Below are 21,151 nucleotides of genomic sequence, written 5' to 3' on the forward strand. Positions count from 1 at the left end.
TACACTAGTAGTATGGGTGGCGATAGTGACCAGATCAAGATCAAGATAAGATAAGGAATCGTGACGTGATTGGTTGATGACGTCATTGTGTGCATGGCTTCATGGGTGTGGGATGTTTGGAATTTCCCTGTGGGCAACTGTGTCACTGGCTTCAGTTCTTGTGTTTTGGTTCGCGTATGGAATTATGGGTGATGGTAGAGATAAGGATTCGTGTTGTGATTGGTGGTGCACTAGTGACCAGATGAAGATCAAGATAAGATAAGGAATCGTGTCGTGGGTGTGTGTTGTTTTCAGAAGTAGGTAAGTGACGTCATTTGTTATTTGTAAATAAATGTCATTTGTTATTTGTAAATAAGTGACGTTGTTGTTTTGAATGGAAAGGATGATATTAGTGGATAAGAAATCGTGTCGTGATTGGTGGGACACTTTAAACCAGATCAAGATAAGATAAGGAAACGTGACGTGAATATTTGTTGTTAGTTGTAAATAAGTGACGTTATTGTTTTGAATGGGAAGGATGATTTTAGTGGTTAAGTAATCGTCTCGTGATTGGTGGGACACTTCTGACAAGATCAAGATCACATTAGGATTCGTGACGTGAATGTTTGTTGTTATTGAGTTTGGAATGATAATTTAATTTAACTATATTCTATGTCACACAAACATACAGTTTTTTTTCTTCTATAGATGGTTGTACTAATTTTCCAATACATTTTGGGTATTTCTTTCCTGTTAAAGTGTGGGAATTCTTAGAGAAAGTCGTGATGGCTCTCGTGTTTCGAGTTTTTCTGAATAATTAATTATATACTTAAAAAACCTGTCCTTAAACACACATACACACACACACACACACACACATTAGATATAAAAAATCACTAATGTATCCATGTTGATACTCTAATATATACCCTATGATTATTCTTATGGAAAAAAAAACTATTCAGTATTAGAATTACGCTTACCAAAAACATACGAGCAGTTGTTATGTTTAAGTTAAAAAAGTACTTACAGTTTTCCAGATGACTCTTCGAAATACGAATATTCCAAAATAGTTGAATTTATATCCACAACACAAACACAAAAACCACAAAGAATGAAATTTCTGTAAATACTGTAACCTGAACTAGTTACTTCGTCCTTTTGATTACAGACCGTAGATGCTGGGCTTTCGTCATTGCAATATCCCCGAGCGAGCGGTTTTCTTCAAAGGGGATGACATGAGTCACATCCGTAAATTGGGGTATTGTTCAAAAGGTATCATTTCCTCAAGTTTGGATATTTCTCAAATAATTTCATATGACTAAGGACTTAGTATTAAGATGTTTGAATAACACATATCCTAAAATTATTCATTCTTCGTTACCGTCGGGATTCATTGGTGTTGTTAATTAATGCTTACATTTAATTTTAATTTAGAGTAGTATCCGATTGGTTGGCTGTATTAATTCTTTCCCACTTGGGAAAGTCTATGCGCCATTTTGTTTAGGGTAAGTGTTATTTCCGGTTTCGAATTCCGATTGCTGTTAGATTATGGAATTCTGATAAGTGAAATTATTATTTTTTTTTCAAAACTGAAAAGAGTTTTCATTATAGGTTACTGTGTCTAACATATATTCACACCACAAAACACACAAAACATAGGAGTTGATAGATATTTCTGTAAATAACCAGAAAATCTAGTGGACTACTTAATTTACTTTAGTATCCATTTGGTTCTCTGTATTTATCTTTCCCACGGTGTCCATCCTTGGTTGGAAAGTCTATGCGCTGTTTTGTTTAGGGTAAGTGTTATTTCCGGTTTCGAATTCCGATTGCTGTTAGAGTATGGAATTCAGACAAGTGAAATTTTTATTATTTTTTTTTTCAATTGATTCGTTATTTTCTGTATTTTTTACTTTTACAGGTCATATTCTAACAGAATAACTGAGCAGAATTAATAAATATATAAAGTATATGAGAATTTATTTTCCAACACTGTATATTTCTGATTAAGTCTTACCTTTTACGGTATCTATCTTATCCGGTCGCCTTTTGTTGTACGTAGGTGAGAAATCGTGTGTTTTGTTTTGAACGCTTGGTTTCCGTTGGGAAATTACCAATATAACTATTAATTTTACCTTCGATTCCTTGTGCTCTTAACCTATTTCTGTAAGACTTTTAATTCAATGAATCAAAAAAAAAAAAATTCTCTGCTTACTTTGTGGCATGAAATTTCACTAGGGAAAAAAAAAAAAAAAATTTTATCTTCCTTCTTAAATTTGGATAACACATATACGACACCCAATTTGTTCATTTAAATTTACACATTTTATTGAACGAAATATTATTTACAAATTGTTTTTACTGAATCTATCAATACAGAAAATAAATAAATTGAAAAATACATCAAAGGTTCTTCCATGGTTGTGGAATTGCCATCGTATGGTTTTGACAATGTGACTCTCATCTGAAAGTTAATTTTTCGTTTGGCATTCGTTGGGAATTTATTACTGTAGTAAAATTAAGGGTTGTGTATTTATTTCTTTGAAACCAATACATATACTTCAGAGAATTATTAAAAGCACAGAATCTTTCGTTATGTTTCCAAAAGCATTTAAAAGTACACGTTATGTTTTCACGTTTCGGGCATCCAATTTTATTTAAATCAAGAACAGGCCTCCCTATTAACTTCGTTAATGATTTTGATTTTTCTCTTCCTTTGGCAAGTAATATATGATATTTGCATGTTGATTCTATCATCCAATCTCTTAGTTTGTCCAAAGCTAGTGAACCAATTTCCCACTTCAGCTGATGGTTATATTTTATTAACCAAGAATTCTGTTTTTTAACTCTTTCAGGTAATTCTTTCCAATTACAAGGTGATTTTGTCACTGCATATCTTACACTAATTCCATCAGAAATACAAATTTCTTTAGGAAATAAATTTGAACTCTTATTCAACAAAATTGTACATCAATTATCCCAATGATAACTGAAAATTCGTATTTTTCACCCACTGTCGATTTTTCATAATCGTTTTCCTTCATTCTTCTTCTTCTTAGATTACTTCATATGGCACCACAAATAAATAGTTATTTATTGTTATTTCACTGATTATTAGCTCTGATCGTATACTTTATGGTAACATTCGTTTACAAAATTCTAAACAATTAGAACTTTTCACAAAGAAACTTTCAAAGAATTTGTGGCTCACCCATTATTTTTGCATTACCAAACACAAATCACAAAACAGCAGCTGCAGTGGATGAACGATTACCTTAAGTCCAAAGTCACTCGACTCTGGTATTTTCTTATAGTACTGTTTACACTTACCATCCCCTACCCTGACCGTTCCTTCAAAAATGAACATATTTGTAGTTTGGTGAATAAAGTACAAATGAACTGAAAAGTGACAATTTTGTTACTACATCTGTAGATACCTTCACCAGACTAGAAAAACAATCGTACCAAATTCAAACAATACGACTGTTAGAATTTGGTTATTTACAGAGAGACAACTGATATTTTAGTCTATCACGTTACTTAAACTCTAAAAAAGTTTATTGCAGAAAATAAAAATGATATCGTAGCATGCAGATAACAAATGAATCAACATGTATATATCAAATAATAATCGCCTTTGGAAGAGAAAAATCAAAATCATTAACAAACTTAATACCCATACCCGTTCTTCATTTAAATGATACCAAATGATGAAAACAAAATGGGTATGAATTTCCAAACTTTGAAAAGCTGATGAATTTCTTGCTTGCTGTGATCATAAATAGTTATTTGAATGTAAACATTTTATTTTTCTTGCGAGTCGAAACTTATTTCAAAACTTTACCACCCGTACATTCTAGTAATTGGGGAATTAAAAACAGAGACCATACCAAATAACGGATTTGTAGTTTTGTGAATAAAGTAAAAATGAAGTGATAAGTGACAATTTGTTACTCCATCTGAAGTAGATACCTTCACCAGACTAGAAAAAACAGTCGTACCAAATTCTAACAATACGACTGTTAGAATTTGATTATTTTTACAGAGAGAGAGAAAGAGAGAAGCACCTAATTAAACCAACAAAACGTGACTTTAACACTTCTTTAAAGTTTGGCATAGAGAAAATGTTTGTACTCTACAGATAACACATATACAAATTTTACCTTTCCCTACACAAAGTAAGATAAAAACACACCAACAGTATATCCAACAGCATGTGAAAACATGTCGTTGAGTCATCTGCGCAAAAGGTTCATTTTTGAAGGAACGGTCAGGGTAGGGGATGGTAAGTGTAAACAGTACTATAAGAAAATACCAGAGTCGAGTGACTTTGGACTTAAGGTAATCGTTCATCCACTGCAGCTGCTGTTTTGTGATTTGTGTTTGGTAATGCAAAAATAATGGGTGAGCCACAAATTCTTTGAAAGTTTCTTTGTGAAAAGTTCTAATTGTTTAGAATTTTGTAAACGAATGTTACCATAAAGTATACGATCAGAGCTAATAATCAGTGAAATAACAATAAATAACTATTTATTTGTGGTGCCATATGAAGTAATCTAAGAAGAAGAAGAAGAATGAAGGAAAACGATTATGAAAAATCGACAGTGGGTGAAAAATACGAATTTTCAGTTATCATTGGGATAATTGATGTACAATTTTGTTGAATAAGAGTTCAAATTTATTTCCTAAAGAAATTTGTATTTCTGATGGAATTAGTGTAAGATATGCAGTGACAAAATCACCTTGTAATTGGAAAGAATTACCTGAAAGAGTTAAAAAACAGAATTCTTGGTTAATAAAATATAACCATCAGCTGAAGTGGGAAATTGGTTCACTAGCTTTGGACAAACTAAGAGATTGGATGATAGAATCAACATGCAAATATCATATATTACTTGCCAAAGGAAGAGAAAAATCAAAATCATTAACGAAGTTAATAGGGAGGCCTGTTCTTGATTTAAATAAAATTGGATGCCCGAAACGTGAAAACATAACGTGTACTTTTAAATGCTTTTGGAAACATAACGAAAGATTCTGTGCTTTTAATAATTCTCTGAAGTATACGTATTGGTTTCAAAGAAATAAATACACAACCCTTAATTTTACTACAGTAATAAATTCCCAACGAATGCCAAACGAAAAATTAACTTTCAGATGAGAGTCACATTGTCAAAACCATACGATGGCAATTCCACAACCATGGAAGAACCTTTGATGTATTTTTCAATTTATTTATTTTCTGTATTGATAGATTCAGTAAAAACAATTTGTAAATATTTCGTTCAATAAAATGTGTAAATTTAAATGAACAAATTGGGTGTCGTATATGTGTTATCCAAATTTAAGAAGGAAGATAACATTTTTTTTTTTTCCCTAGTGAAATTTCATGCCACAAAGTAACCAGAGAATTTTTTTTTTTTTTTTTGATTCATTGAATTAAAAGTCTTACAGAAATAGGTTAAGAGCACAAGGAATCGAAGGTAAAATTAATAGTTGTATTGGTAATTTCCCAACGGAAACCAAAATTCAAAACAAAACACACGATTTCTCACCTACGTACAACAAAAGGCGACCGGATAAGATAGATACCGTAAAAGGTAAGACTTAATCAGAAATATACAGTGTTGGAAAATAAATTCTCATATACTTTATATATTTATTAATTCTGCTCAGTTATTCTGTTAGAATATGACCTGTAAAAGTAAAAAATACAGAAAATAACGAATCAATTGAAAAAAAAAAAAAATAAAAATTTCACTTGTCTGAATTCCATACTCTAACAGCAATCGGAATTCGAAACCAGAAATAACACTTACCCTAAACAAAACAGCGCATAGACTTTCCAACCAAGGATGGACACCGTGGGAAAGATAAATACAGAGAACCAAACGGATACTAAAGTAAATTAAGTAGTCCACTAGATTTTCTGGTTATTTACAGAAATATCTATCAACTCCTATGTTTTGTGTGTTTTGTGGTGTGAATATATGTTAGACACAGTAACCTATAATGAAAACTCTTTTCAGTTTTGAAAAAATAATAATAATTTCACTTATCAGAATTCCATAATCTAACAGCAATCGGAATTCGAAACCGGAAATAACACTTACCCTAAACAAAACGGTGCATAGACTTTCCCAAGTGGGAAAGAATTAATACAGCCAACCAATCGGATACTACTCTAAATTAAAATTAAATGTAAGCATTAATTAACAACACCAATGAATCCCGACGGTAACGAAGAATGAATAATTTTAGGATATGTGTTATTCAAACATCTTAATACTAAGTCCTTAGTCATATGAAATTATTTGAGAAATATCCAAACTTGAGGAAATGATACCTTTTGAACAATACCCCAATTTACGGATGTGACTCATGTCATCCCCTTTGAAGAAAACCGCTCGCTCGGGGATATTGCAAATGACGAAAGCCCAGCATCTACGGTCTGTAATCAAAAGGACGAAGTAACTAGTTCAGGTTACAGTATTTACAGAAATTTCATTCTTTGTGGTTTTTGTGTTTGTGTTGCGGATATAAATTCAACTATTTTGGAATATCCGTATTTCAAAGAGTCATCTGGAAAACTGTAAGTACTTTTTTAACTTAAACATAACAACTGCTCGTATGTTTTTGGTAAGCGTAATTCTAATACTGAATAGTTTTTTTTTCCATAAGAATAATCATAGGGTATATATTAGAGTATCAACATGGATACATTAGTGATTTTTTATATCTAATGTGTGTGTGTGTGTGTGTTTAAGGACAGGTTTTTTAAGTATATAATTAATTATTCAGAAAAACTCGAAACACGAGAGCCATCACTACTTTCTCTAAGAATTCCCACACTTTAACAGGAAAGAAATACCCAAAATGTATTGGAAAATTAGTACAACCATCTATAGAAGAAAAAAAACTGTATGTTTGTGTGACATAGAATATAGTTAAATTAAATTATCATTCCAAACTCAATAACAACAAACATTCACGTCACGAATCCTAATGTGATCTTGATCTTGTCAGAAGTGTCCCACCAATCACGAGACGATTACTTAACCACTAAAATCATCCTTCCCATTCAAAACAATAACGTCACTTATTTACAACTAACAACAAATATTCACGTCACGTTTCCTTATCTTATCTTGATCTTGATCTGGTTTAAAGTGTCCCACCAATCACGACACGATTTCTTATCCACTAATATCATCCTTTCCATTCAAAACAACAACGTCACTTATTTACAAATAACAAATGACATTTATTTACAAATAACAAATGACGTCACTTACCTACTTCTGAAAACAACACACACCCACGACACGATTCCTTATCTTATCTTGATCTTCATCTGGTCACTAGTGCACCACCAATCACAACACGAATCCTTATCTCTACCATCACCCATAATTCCATACGCGAACCAAAACACAAGAACTGAAGCCAGTGACACAGTTGCCCACAGGGAAATTCCAAACATCCCACACCCATGAAGCCATGCACACAATGACGTCATCAACCAATCACGTCACGATTCCTTATCTTATCTTGATCTGGTCACTACCGCCACTCATACTACTTACACTGCAATGTCAGAACACAAAATACTGACAGCAAAACATTTATGTCACTATGCAGCTTTGCTAAAACATTATTTCGATGCCAACTACAGGCCAGTCAGAAATACGTACCGTATAACAAGACCTCAGACAACTAATTATATCACATATAAATACAATAATCACTTCGGAAAGGCCACACGAAACTTCTACATCCCAGACATGATAAACAGATTACCTTTTGAATACAGAAACCTTACAAACTACAATAACCTGAAAAGAGCTCTAAGGACATACTATGAACAAGAAACACGCACCCAAAATGAAACACAATATATTCGTTTAGGCTTGCAGTTCAGCGACGCATCAAGACATTCTAAGTTATCGTGTGTGTGTCTGTATGTGTGCGTGGCATATGCGAATTTCTCAATCAATGGCTACGGTGGAAATCAAACCTATTAAACATAGGTTTGATTTCGTAACTTCCCAACACAGCAAACAACCCAATAAATAATAACTGGTGTCATCCTCAGATAAGCTTACAAATAAGCTTCGAGGATGAAAGCTGAGAAATTACATCTCATCCAAGATTTAAAAAAAAAAAATCAAAACTCATATATCACATTTCAGTGCTGTAGTTACAGCATTGAATATACTAAAAAAATCAAGCAAATAATACAGCATTTATTATTTTTCATTGTTAAATGAAAAAATGCTGTATTATTATTATTATTATTATTACATTATACAGGGAAAAAAAAAGAAAGAAAAAAAAATCTGTACGAATTTCATTGTAACAAAAATTAAATAAATAATCATGTTGTAAATGGGTAATCTTATGTGTGTTGTAAATATGTAATCATATTACTCGTAATTTTAATAATAAAAAAATGTAATCAAGTATGTATCATATGTAATCAATTACATGTAATATATGTATCATGTGTAAACTAATGCATGTATCATATACAGGTATCTCCCATGGGCCAGTCTGGTTGGTGAGTGGTTAGCATATCCGTTCTCTAGTCTGCGAGTTCGAATCCTGTCGAAGAAATAGATGTTTGTGATTGTTTCTCACTTTCATACATTCATTCATCCAAGTATATACACTCTCCCAAGATGGAATGGGTCACCATGGGAGTAGACCCAACCCTCCCACAAAGGGAGAGGCCTTCACCTTGTAGTAGGTAGAAAAGACAGGCCGATCATCATCATCATCTCCCATGGAGTCAGAAGACCCATCACAGGAGATCGATTATTCACATGCCAGCCATCATTTACACAATACCTAACACTCTTTTCTTAAATTCATTCAGTAATGAAGCACCCACAACCACCACTACCAACCCATTCACCACCCTGAAAGCAAAAAAATCATCTTAACACTCTTGCTAACCGTGAGAGGTTAGCAAAGGTGTTAGGACTACACAGCTACCACTGGTGACCTCTTGTTCTCTCCCTTTTTGCCATGTATGAAAAGTCTTCAGAGTTAGTTCCATAACCCGTTTTTTTTTTTTTTTTGCCCATCACTAATTTTTGATCCCTACAGTCTGTCAATCTATTATCATACGGAGCATTTCAGAGATGCCACTATCTTTGTCACTTACCTCTAGATCCTCTCCAGAACTTCATCCCCAAAAATCCTGGAGTTCAGATGTGGTGTAATTAAAGCCATCTGATATGCTGTTTTGGTTACCTTTGCAATATGCCCTCTAAACTTCAACTTGCTATTCAAATTGTTGGTCTCATCAGTTTCCTGTAGTTCAATTCCATCAATATAGAACAGCTTCTGATCTCTTCCCAAAGTGCATCTCCTTACACTTGGCCACATTAAACTGGCAGCCGTTTACTTTCGCCCATACTGCTAGTCTGTTTAAGTCTTCCTGCAGGATCTCTGCAGTGCCTGTCATTTACCATTGCTCTTCCCAGTTTAGCATCATTAAACAACTGAATATTTTCCTGTCAAATCATTTCCTAGAACACTGATATAGAAACTAAACCGAGGACCACGAAGTACTGAGCCCTGTGGTGCACCACCGGCCACTTGTCTTCTCCTGGATTCAACTCCTCCATAAATCAACTCTTTAATATCTGTTCATCAGCTACTCAATAATCAAAATCATCCCCATTTGCTCCAATTTATGCAATAGGGTTCTACGTCGAATCTTGTCAAATGCATTTGAAAAGTCTAGCAATATTACTGAGTAGCCATTTTCCTTAATCAACTCCACTGTTAATTGTAAAAAGCAAGCAAATTATTAAGGTAAGACCTAACCTTCACAAAATCATGTTTTCCCTTATAATGTATAATATTCCTATCCACACAGCCTGAATTCTGTGTTTCACCAATTTCTCCAATACCTTAACCACCACACCACTCCTGAGATGCTTATTGGCCTATAATTTTCTACTTCCGTCTTGGAGCTTCCTTTATACAAAGGAACTATTTTGCCGTCTTTCCATTCCACTGGCACCTACCCATTTCCCACTACTTAGGGACTTAAATTAAACAGCTTGATTGGTCAGAAGAGCTGGTTATTCCCTTGCACATTTGCGTAACACAGGCGTATGCCATCTAATCCTATGGCTGTGTTAGTATTGAGGTTCTGCAATATTTTATTTTAAGCATCTCCATTTTTTCACCCTCTATTCTCCTACCAGGTATTGTCACACCCTGCAAAATTCTCACTCAGTAATTCAACTATTTGGTATAGTTCTGTTACCTGAACACCGAGAGCACTTTTTAGTCATCCTTCTATAGCCATTCCTTCTTTTGCTTGCCACATAGCAAAAGAACTCTTTTAAGGTTTCTTTTGGCCTTATTAGCTTCAGCCTTTCGACTGGTCACCCTTCTTGCCTGCACCTTATAGTGCTCATGAACATGATCACCTTTTTTCTTTATAATCCCTCCACAAACTTTTCTGTGTGTGCATCTCCTGCTTAATGAAGCTATTTATCAGACTTCTACCTGATTTATCCTTTGACTCTAGGAATACATTCAGATGCTTTCTTCAAACATCCCTTGACCACCTACCATGAACATCTTTCCACTCTAAATTTTAAAAACAATGGCTCAGTGAAAGCTGACTACTCAGCTAGTCATAATCACCTGATTTGTAATTCCACACATATCCCTTCATAAGAGAAAATTCTGCATGTCTGGCAATCTCCCAGATCAAGACTACATGATCATGATCACTTTCTCCCAGCTCAGGCAGCATCACTAGATAAGTTAGTGTTGAGTTCTCTGATGCAATGATCAAATCTAGCACTCTTGAACCTCATTTCCCCTCCATGATGTTGCCTCAGATATTATGTCTGTAGCTGTATAAATTCCATTTCATTTATAAGTTTCATATTTATTTATTCCATTTCATTTTACCAGCCTTTGATCATTCTTCCTCCCAATCTATGTCCCGCATAGTCGAAATTTCCCATTATAATTACTTGATGTACTCATCATGCTAATTTGTCGGTGCATGTCATCTAAATTCTCACTTTTACCCCTGGATTATAGCATCAACTAATTACATATCTAGTCCTGCTGGTCTATCTCGCATCAGATAGCTTCAAATGAGCTGCACTCTGAATCCCTGTTCCGATGATGTATTTCTAATCTTTCTGGCTTTAATTCCTCTGTCTGCAATCTTAGCAACCCCCCATCCTGTTCCTTCTGTCCTCTCTGAAGACAGTATCCTTTGCATTATATTCCTAATATCCATATCATCCTGTCAACTACGTCTCACTAATGCCTATAATTTTTGGTCGAGTTGTGCTAACCAGTGACAAAAAAATCTTATTTGAACACTTCTGCTATTAGTATACATAAACTACAATACCCTCTTCATCCCACAACCTTCCTGACACCTTGTGTTACTTAGCCCACTAAAGTTAAGAACCTCAGGTGCTACATTTTGCGTCGGAGTTTCACTCTCCTACTTATAACATCTAGGTTGCCTGTACCCAGGTTCAACAATATCCCCACTAAATATTCTAGTTTCCCTTACTTTGGACATCTGAATTTCCAATGAACCATTTAAATGCAAGTCATCCACCTTATATAAATCCTTCCTTCCAAACTCACTTCATACCATTCCTCTGGCACAATCTGCACACTGATTCATTCACAATCTTAGCTCTCCATTTCAGCTCGCCTCTATCTTACCGTGGCAACAAACTCACAACTTTTACTTTTTCACTCTTCTTTTTCGCATGCACTAGCAACTCTTTCATGTCTTCTGAGATATGACACTTGTCACCTGCTAAATCATTTGTACCAACTAAAATAAACATCTCTTTCACCCTAACTCTCTGCATCCTTTATATTCGCTTCAAGAAAACACAATTTTATAAAACTCTCCTCAAGGACTCCTCGTATCAATCAATCACAATGCAAAATTCGATTCTCATTTTCACACTTTTGCTCCTTCATGCTCTGCTTTCTTTCCCCTTTCTTTTGCTTGTGTGTCATACCATCTGCCAGTCATTTCTCCAACTAAAATATGAAAGATTAAAATCTAGAACTTAAAAGCGGTAAAGGACAAGAAAAGACCAACATAAATTCCTCAAAAGTAAAACAAATATATATATATATATATATATATGTGATGAAAAATGAAATCAGTTTACGAGGTGAAGTAATAAAAGAACAAAATTTCGTAGTGAACATTATGCAGGCTGTATCATATAAGGTATTTTATTGGTTGCAGGTTTTTTGTTGATTTTATAAAGGTTTTTCATATACATGAAGAGAGGTTTTTCCAGCCAAATGTGTTGAAATAAATAATGGGATAGCACTGTATTTCAGAGAAATCACTGCACAATGGTGCTTGAAGCCTCCTTTGGCCCATATTATTTTAATCAATTTAGGCATATCTCAACAGTGTGTGATGAGCATTTTGAACAACAAAACATTCTTAAACATAACTACTAGTGCATATAGAATTGCAGTACACTGATCTAATCTATATTTGATGTTCCAGTTCAACCTACAGATCTTCTATCTGGCTGAGAGTGGGACTATGATTAAACTGCTTCCCTTCCCTTCTGCTTGGGGAGGGGATTAGCTTGCTTGGCATGAAAACAAGTAACATACAGATTATTGCTTTAAAACAAGACTATTTATAATTATTATTATTGCAAGGGCACTTGCATGGAGTTCTAAGACTCATTTATTATTATAATGATGTTTGAGTTTTAAAAGAGGCATTTAAAACTTTTTCATTTTATAAAATATATATACTGTATTATAAATCCTAAGAATTTACCTATGATCACCATTTTTAATACCATGCAATATTTAGAAGTGTATAAAGCAACATGAATCTTTACCTTCAGGGATAGAAAGTATATAAAGAAATATGAGTACCTGAAAAAAAGAAAACATTATATATCTATCTATCTATATATATATATATATAATTTTATTATTATTATTATTATTATTATTATTATTGTAAACTTAACAATCTTATGTACAGGATTAACCAGTTTTTGGTTCTCTGCAGTCAGGCAGAGAGGTTACATGCTCATACTCTTGTTGAGGTATGTTACATCGAAATATCAGTTATAAGGTGAATTACATTTTTTTTTTTTTTAAATAAAAGCCATTAACAGTTATTTTGACATGATACCGTATAAGAACACAAGATCTGACATGCATGTGGAAGAACATAACAGTTACTATAGGACAATATCTATTTACATTAGAGTGACAGCTGATTAATATTTGCACTGTTAAGCACAAAAATCTTTCTTCCCCCTTTCTTTGGGGTGGGGGGTGATAATGTCACTTCTATGCTGGAAAGGGTATGTGTGGTGCATTTTCCTCCCAGTAGTAAATTACCTCCCTACCAGGAGGTAATTTAAATGTTTTTTTACATGTAGGAGTTTACAATAATTTTACATGTAGGAGTTTACAATAATTTACATGTAGGAGTAAATTACCTCCCTACCAGGAGGTAATTTATTCCTACATGTTTCATTGCATATATTACATGTAGATTCCAAGTACTGATTAACATTTACATTTATATTTTTATATCGATATATGCATATTCCAACCTTTATATCCATATTTATATTTTTATATATACATATATTTACACTATATAATCAGTAATTTATGTTACATTACAACGACTGGAAGTTGATCTTAATGACAAATTTAATTCATCCTAAGTAATACTTTTCAATAAGTCTCTGTTTCGACACTGGCCACTTGTCTCCGAAAGTGATGACATGTTGTACTATGGGCATCTGGATGGAGTCCACTAGCTGACAGTCGTAAAGTATGTGGTCAACAGTCTATTGAAGGTGTGGACTATAAATGCATGATGGTGATTCCAGGATATGGAATCTGTGTAAGTAGTGTCTTAGTTTTCCATGTCTCGTTAGTAGCATGGTTAAACCTGGAGAAATGGAGTGTTTTTTTAGCTGGAGTCTGCTTCTGATGTTTGGGAAGAATAAATTGTTTTTTTTTTTTTTTGATATTTTCCATTCTTCCCACAAGTCTACGCTTCTTTCTTCTGCAAGTGTTTTTATAGCAGATTTCGAGTACTTTTGGTAACTTGTTTCTAGCCGCTTCTTCAACCAGCTGATCAGCTCTCTAGTTTCCAACTACCCCAGTATGTGCATTCACCCAAAAGAACTTGATGTCCCATTCTGATAGAGTGAGATTCCAAACCAGATTTCTTTGTTCTATTAAGGCTATATGGTTGCTCTGGTTTTGTATACTGTCTATAGTGCTTCTACTATCACTAAATTGTTGCTACCTTTTGATGATTTCCAATTCCTGGAGATATGCAAGTGAATGGACTATAGCAAGAGTTGGAACAGAGAGGATGCAGTCTAGGGCAGCATTCTTATATATAATGGATAGCCTGTTATATGCAACAAAAGAACCGACGTTCCCTCCATTTTTGCTTCCGTCGGCATATATATATATATATATATATATATATATATATACACACACACGCACACACATACTAGGGGGCTCCGCTGTGTTCCTTGAAATGTACAGTATAAAATTGAGTATTGTGCAGTTATAAAATTCTTTGTAAAAGGTTTAACGCCAAAAGAAATTCATTCGAAGTTCATAAAAGTTTATGGGCACTCTTCTCCTTCGTTTTCGGCAATTAAGAAATGGGCTGCCGAGTTTAAACGTGACCATACCAGCTTTGAAGATGATCCACGTGAAGGATGTCCAAAAAGTGTAACAACACCAGAAATCATTGATCAAGTGAGAGATATGGTACTGGATGACCGGCAAGTTAGAGTGCGTGAAATTGCTGAGACTATAGGCATTTCAAAAGAACATGTAGGATATATTTTGCATGAAAAGCTTTGTGCAAGATGGGTGCCGCACTTGCTCAGAGCAGTTCAAAAATGCACTTGCATGAAAATCTCTGTACAGTACTTGGAGCGTTTTAACAAGAATAAAACTGATTTTGTGCATCGATTTATTACTACGGATGAGACTTGGAACACCATTACACAAGAATCCAAACAGCAGTCAAAACAGTGGACAGAAGCCGGTTGTTCAGCGCCAAAGACAAATTCGGTTCCATCAGCAGGAAAGGTTATGACATCGGTGTTTTGGGATGCTAAAGGTATTTTGTTTATTAATTATCTTGAAAAGGGTAAAACAATAACCGGGGAATATTATTCCGATCTTTTAACCAGACTAGACGAAAAAATTCTTCAGAAAAGACCTGTTTGCAGAAGAAAAATAAATCATCTTTCATCAGAACAATGCATCTGCCCACAAAGTTGTTTTGGCAATGGGAAAATTACGGGATCTGCACTATGAATTGTTGGACCACTGACCCTATTCCCCATATTTGGCTCCCTCTGACTTCTATCTCTTCCCATAAACTAAAATTCTTCCTAAAACTCATGGTGAAAAAATCAAGATCATGGTGAAAAATAAAAATAATTTTGAAATTATAAATTCGTGTTTTCATTGTTAGGCTGAGAACTTTTCAGACCACCCTTGTAATTTTAGAGCGTTTCCATACTGAAGGAAATCACCCTCTTTATGCATTTAAAATGTTATGACAGTTCATAACATAACATAATATTCATAACAGTTTACGTTGTCAACTGTTATGAATTCGACAAACACTCTTAGGAGTATATTGTTGGTTATTCTATCCTCTCCAGGAGTTTTTCTTGGATCTATTGATCTTAATACTCACTCAATTTCATTAATTGTAAATAAGTTGTCATTAGGAGTTATCTATGTCTGTTTTTCATTCTTTGTAAGTTTTGTGGATTTCTTCATCTGTTGATTCATCGTCATCAGAAATAAACTTGTTTATCATAATAGCTGCAGTTTCTGTTAATTTTTTAGTGTAGGTGCCATCTGTTTTCTTAATAGTTGATAATATATGTTGTCTTATTCTTGCTTGCTGCTAATTTATATATGCTATTCCAAGGATTTGATATGGTTGAAACAGTACAGAATTTTTTCCATGATTCTGTTTTCGCATTTGTAATTTTAGACTGATAGCTGTATTTGGCTTTATAGTACTTCTGTCTTCTGCTCTCTCTTAACTCTTGGTTATTGTATGTTGTTTGATATTGTCATCTTAGTGTGTTAACACGTTTTCTTAGGACTCTTAGTTCGTCGTTCCATCAAGGTACTGATTTTCTTCCATCGATGTTTTGCTTCTTGGTTGTTCTGAGCGTTAGGTCACTTTTTTTTTTCAGACCTGATGAAAGCGCAGAAGCAAGTGTTATACCCTGATAAGTTAAGAATGTTAAAATTCCACTTATCATGGTTTAAAAGCAAAGAAGTAAAAACCCAGTAGAATAATTAAGTAAACATGCTTGCTTCTAAGTAGGTATTGTTGTAAACTTTAGAAAATATTCAATACATTGATTTAAGAAGAAAGAAATAATTAACTCAATAGAAAAATTTAATGTAAAATAAAAATAGAGGGGAATTAGATAAATATGTAAAAAGGAAAGTTGCCAGAGAAAGTGTAAATTAAGAGAGTTATGGTTTTGTGGTGATGTAAAATTCGATGTAAGGATAATTTATAGAAGAAACACTAGAATGTATTCTGTGTGAAAGATAGTCCAAGGTTCAAGGACACGCTGACGATTGCCTCTGGCGGTCGCATGGAGTGAACAAGCAGGGAGAGAACAGACGTCGCGAGGTCATGTGACATAGAAAATCAAGGTGCCGGGTGAACAGCGGAGTTTGCGGTATTTACCGATAGGGTGAACGTATAAAAGGGTTAGCCTCCCCCCCCCCCCCAAGATCTCTTGGTCTTTCGTCGGGTGGAAGTTCTCATGTTTCCTCGGGTAGTGAAGGTTTAACCTGGTGCTGGTTTGGAGATGGCCGAACGATACCTAAAGACTAGGACGATGTTACAGCGGTAACCCTGTCCTAGATTCCCCGAAAGTAGCGGCAGACCATGCCATTGAAAGGTCAGCAGAAGCACGCGTCCTGAAGTCTAAGCTGATAATCACTATAAGGTCTTGACCCGAGGTAGATTGAGGGAACCAAGGAATTGTCTTAATAAAGCAGAAGATAGACTAAAGCAGATGCAGATGGATAGAGGTACCATCGAGTAGAGATAAATAAAATTTGTTATTTATATGAATGCAATCTGAATGTGTAATGATATGTGAAGATTTATTAGTGAAGAACTCAGATACAATTTAAGGTCAGGACCTTGTGTGTTTTATAGGAGGTCATGAGTGAATGGTTACTAACTGACTTTGAATCTATGTATGTTGGAGAATGGTTAATGTTACCAGTTGTTAGTATAGAAATTAAATAATGGAATTTGGTAGTAATCTAGATGATACAGATTCATTTACTTTTGTGTGAATTATTTGAGAAAATTGTGTTCAGAAATCATATCTGATGAAGTAAAGCTAATTAAGTGATTTAATTAGACTGTCTTATTTAGAATGACGAATATTCTTGTATATTAAACTGTAAATTTGGAAACAAATAAACCTTGCTTGACTTTAACTAAATATATGAGTCTGTGTATAGAATTCGATGCACCACTTGTGAAACTCATTACGGATCTGAGCGGGAGTTTAACTGAATAAGGTTGAGGACATGATTGCAACCCTAGGTCACATGAGTATATCTTCTAACCTACTTCTTGATTGAGTAATTATCTTTAATCTAATAATTCTAAGTGGCGCAGTCTAAAAATATAAATTTCTTGGGATTTTAAGAGAGGTAAGGTTTGAGGACTCTGTCACAAATAAAATTTGGCTCTACCGTGAGGCTATTTCTGTGTGATAGAGATACCACATAACCCATGTAGAAGACACCTCACTTCTAGCAGCCTGATATAATGATTTAAGGAATAATATTGAAAGGGGACACAACACAAAGACATCTATGTCGGCTTGTACTGATGCCCAGATGGCTAGGTTCTTGTCTAAGCTAACAGAATTAGCTGTTAGCTAATTCCGTTAGTTTCTGAGATTAGGAACGAAAATTCTCTTTTTAATACTTTTATGAATCTCTCTAAATTGGTTTTATTGATGAAGCACTTGATGTTAATACGATGGTTTGTGTTGTGTATTTATTCCATTTAAACTTTTGTTACTGATAATTAAACTTAATATGCGATGATCAGAACAGCTTCCTTTTCTTCGCATCCTCATTCAGAAACCCAGAGTAAAATAGTGTTGTTTGCTATTGTGAAATCAATGAAGCTGCTTCCGCTGATATTTTCCAATGATTAAGTGTTACAGCCATCGTTAAGTATGGGTAGGGAATTTGATGCTAAGAACTCATCCAAATTTTTACCTCTATTGTTTGTGCTCTCGTTAAACCATAAAACCGATGGGCGTAATTATCTATTCTAAGAATTAGGACGTCGTTCATGGTAAAATCCACGATGTTGCCCATTTTTTCTAACTTGTATTTTATGTCAGCATGATAGTTTAGATACATACTTGCAGCAAAAGTTTTAATTCCTCTGTACATAATTTCGATAAGTACTGAGTCCTCATTGCTGTGCTGAGAAATTGATATTAACACTGCCTCAAGTTCAGGGTTGACAACAAGTATTGCAGCCTTCTTTCCGATCCTTTGAAAAATGTTTTTTTAATTAAATGAAAAGCCGCATATTTTACTGTTGATGTTGTAGGGTTCTTGTATTAATGCATCCTATATTTTTTTCTATTTATGATTTCTATTACGTTATTTACAGCCTTGATAGAGCGCTGAAGATTTATTAGAAGGCATGCCAGGGAAGTACTGCTGTGCTGCTTCTGCTAGCTTTATTATTGCTTTCCATAATCTATGTTTTGAATTTTGAGCTGTATGTCAGACAGTCTTTGCTTAGTGCCATATGTTAGCAATCGTTTTGGCATGCTTGTGATTTTGACCATTTATGAAGTTCATCTCGGACTTATTTCGTGGGCACTCACTGAAATTATGTTCTTTAGAGCAGAATGGAGGTGGTTTTTCCGCCGGCAGTCTCGTGCATGATATGGAATTTATTGCAGTTAAAGCACCTCAGAACACTTACGTAGTCTGCATACAATGGCAGATTCTCCACAGCATTTTAACACTGCTTTTCAGCAATTTGGTCTTCACCTCTGGATTGACTTCTATAATCAAGTTTCTCTTGTTTGTGTTTTTGCATTGCCACTGAAGAGTTCTTTGTTCTGCATGCGGATTGAGTCGATTGCATTGTTCATATTATATATAATTAGCCTAACATGTTTTTCACTGGGATTTGCTACTAACGTGCCTTAGCATTCCTTACAGATCTCATTATGTAGCAAGTCTGTGTCTGTCTTTTCTTTTGATTCAATTAAGACTCCTCTGTATTAATTCTGTTACTTTTACTACTATTAATTCTATTACTCCATTATTAGTTAATACTTTTCATTTTTGAGATTCCGATTTTGATTTTTCTTGGGTCTATTTTTTCTTTTATATTTTTGGTTTCTTCACTATTTAGTTCAGCTATTGGTTTTGTAAAAATATGTGTTTATCTTATTATCTACGTTTGTTGTTTCTAATTTCTTATCCTATCAAACCTTATACTATTCAATTCTTATTAGGTCTTGTTGTCTGCTGCGCCTTTTAACATTTACGTTATCTAACTTAAACTAATCTTCTTAACTTTGATTGCTCTCTTATCCATTTGGCCGCAAACATTGAAGCTCACGTGTGCAAAGATCACAGCACAAAGAAATCGCCTCGGGCTGGAGCCAACCTCTTTGACTGATCTACCGGTGTTTGTTCTACACAGAATTTTGGAAAATTTATTTAATTTCTGGCTGCGCCACCAAAATATGCAGATGAGAGGTGAATCTCCCTCCAAAAGAAAAACACATGGAAATCAAAAAAATATTGAAACTAATAAAACACCACCCCCCCCCGCCTTCAGAACAAGAATTGCTCTAAATCCATCACCATTCCCTACATCCGAGGTACCTCGGGAAAAATTACCAAAATCTTAAAAATCATGACTTGACCTCTTGTTGCAGACCAAATAGAAAATCGGAGTCCCGTATCCGCTCCACAAAAGACCAACCACTTCCCCTAGACCTACCTGGTGTATACCAGGTCCCTTGCAGCTGTAAGCTGTCCTACTTTGGCTAAACAGGCAGGACAGCAAATATCGGAATTTCAGAACACAAGGACTACATCCGTTTTCACCGGTACAGCCACTCTGGTCTTGCAAACCATGCTCTGGATACATGCCACAGAATATGGCAGAAGCTACAGTAATACACCATAGTAAATTCAAATACGAAAGGCTATTCATGGAATCAGCCTCAGCCCTAAGAAACAATCCAAACCTAAACAAATTTGGGTGCATGAGACTGCCCCAAATTTGGGAAACCTAAATCAGAAGACCCTCAGCCCAATCGACCAAGAATAGCAACATTGCCCGCTAGGGGGACACCATCAGGACTTTTAGGAAAAATAATAGCTTCCTTGCTTCTTCCTCATTTACTGTGTGTAGTGCCTGCATGCACGTCTTTATTTTAAGTTCCTGTGAAGATGGCAACGTGACGTTGCCAAAATATTGGAAATATTTAATTTATAAAGTTTAATTTATATTCTATTGTACGTTGTGAATTCCTTAAGTTATTTAGTAAGCAGTATTATTTCAGTTAGTTGTTCAACTTTTTTGTTTATGTCCTCGGTTTTCTCCAAGTCTTAAATCTTTTGTCCAGTGTTATTTTATACATATTTCTGATATTGTCATCAGAGAGTTTTCTAATATCGGTTACCTTAAGTGGCCTGTTTCTGTGCATCATTTTGAGTTTCAGGTTTAAATTAGCAATCAACAAATGGTGATCTTAGTCAACATCTGCTCCTTGAAAGGTTCAGCACTGTTGCAGTGATGTCGTCCATCTTTTATTAATTAAGATCAGATCCATCACATTCTTAGTTTTCTCATCTGGGAAGCGGCATGTCCATTTACGGCAATTTTTCTGTTTTAATCTGGTGTTATAGATTATTAACTCAGTTATCCACAGAAAATTACAGTAATCTTTCTCCATGCTGATTTCTGTTTCCATGTCAAAATCTTTCCATGAGCTAACAGAAAGCTATAAAATACATCTCCCAAGACATTTAGTGGCCTGCGTGGAAGCTT

Source organism: Typopeltis vanoorti, chromosome 4 (genome assembly GCF_054136105.1).
Source record: "Typopeltis vanoorti isolate ZY-2024b chromosome 4, IOZ_Tvanoo_1.0, whole genome shotgun sequence".
Lineage (NCBI taxonomy): Eukaryota > Metazoa > Arthropoda > Arachnida > Uropygi > Thelyphonidae > Typopeltis > Typopeltis vanoorti.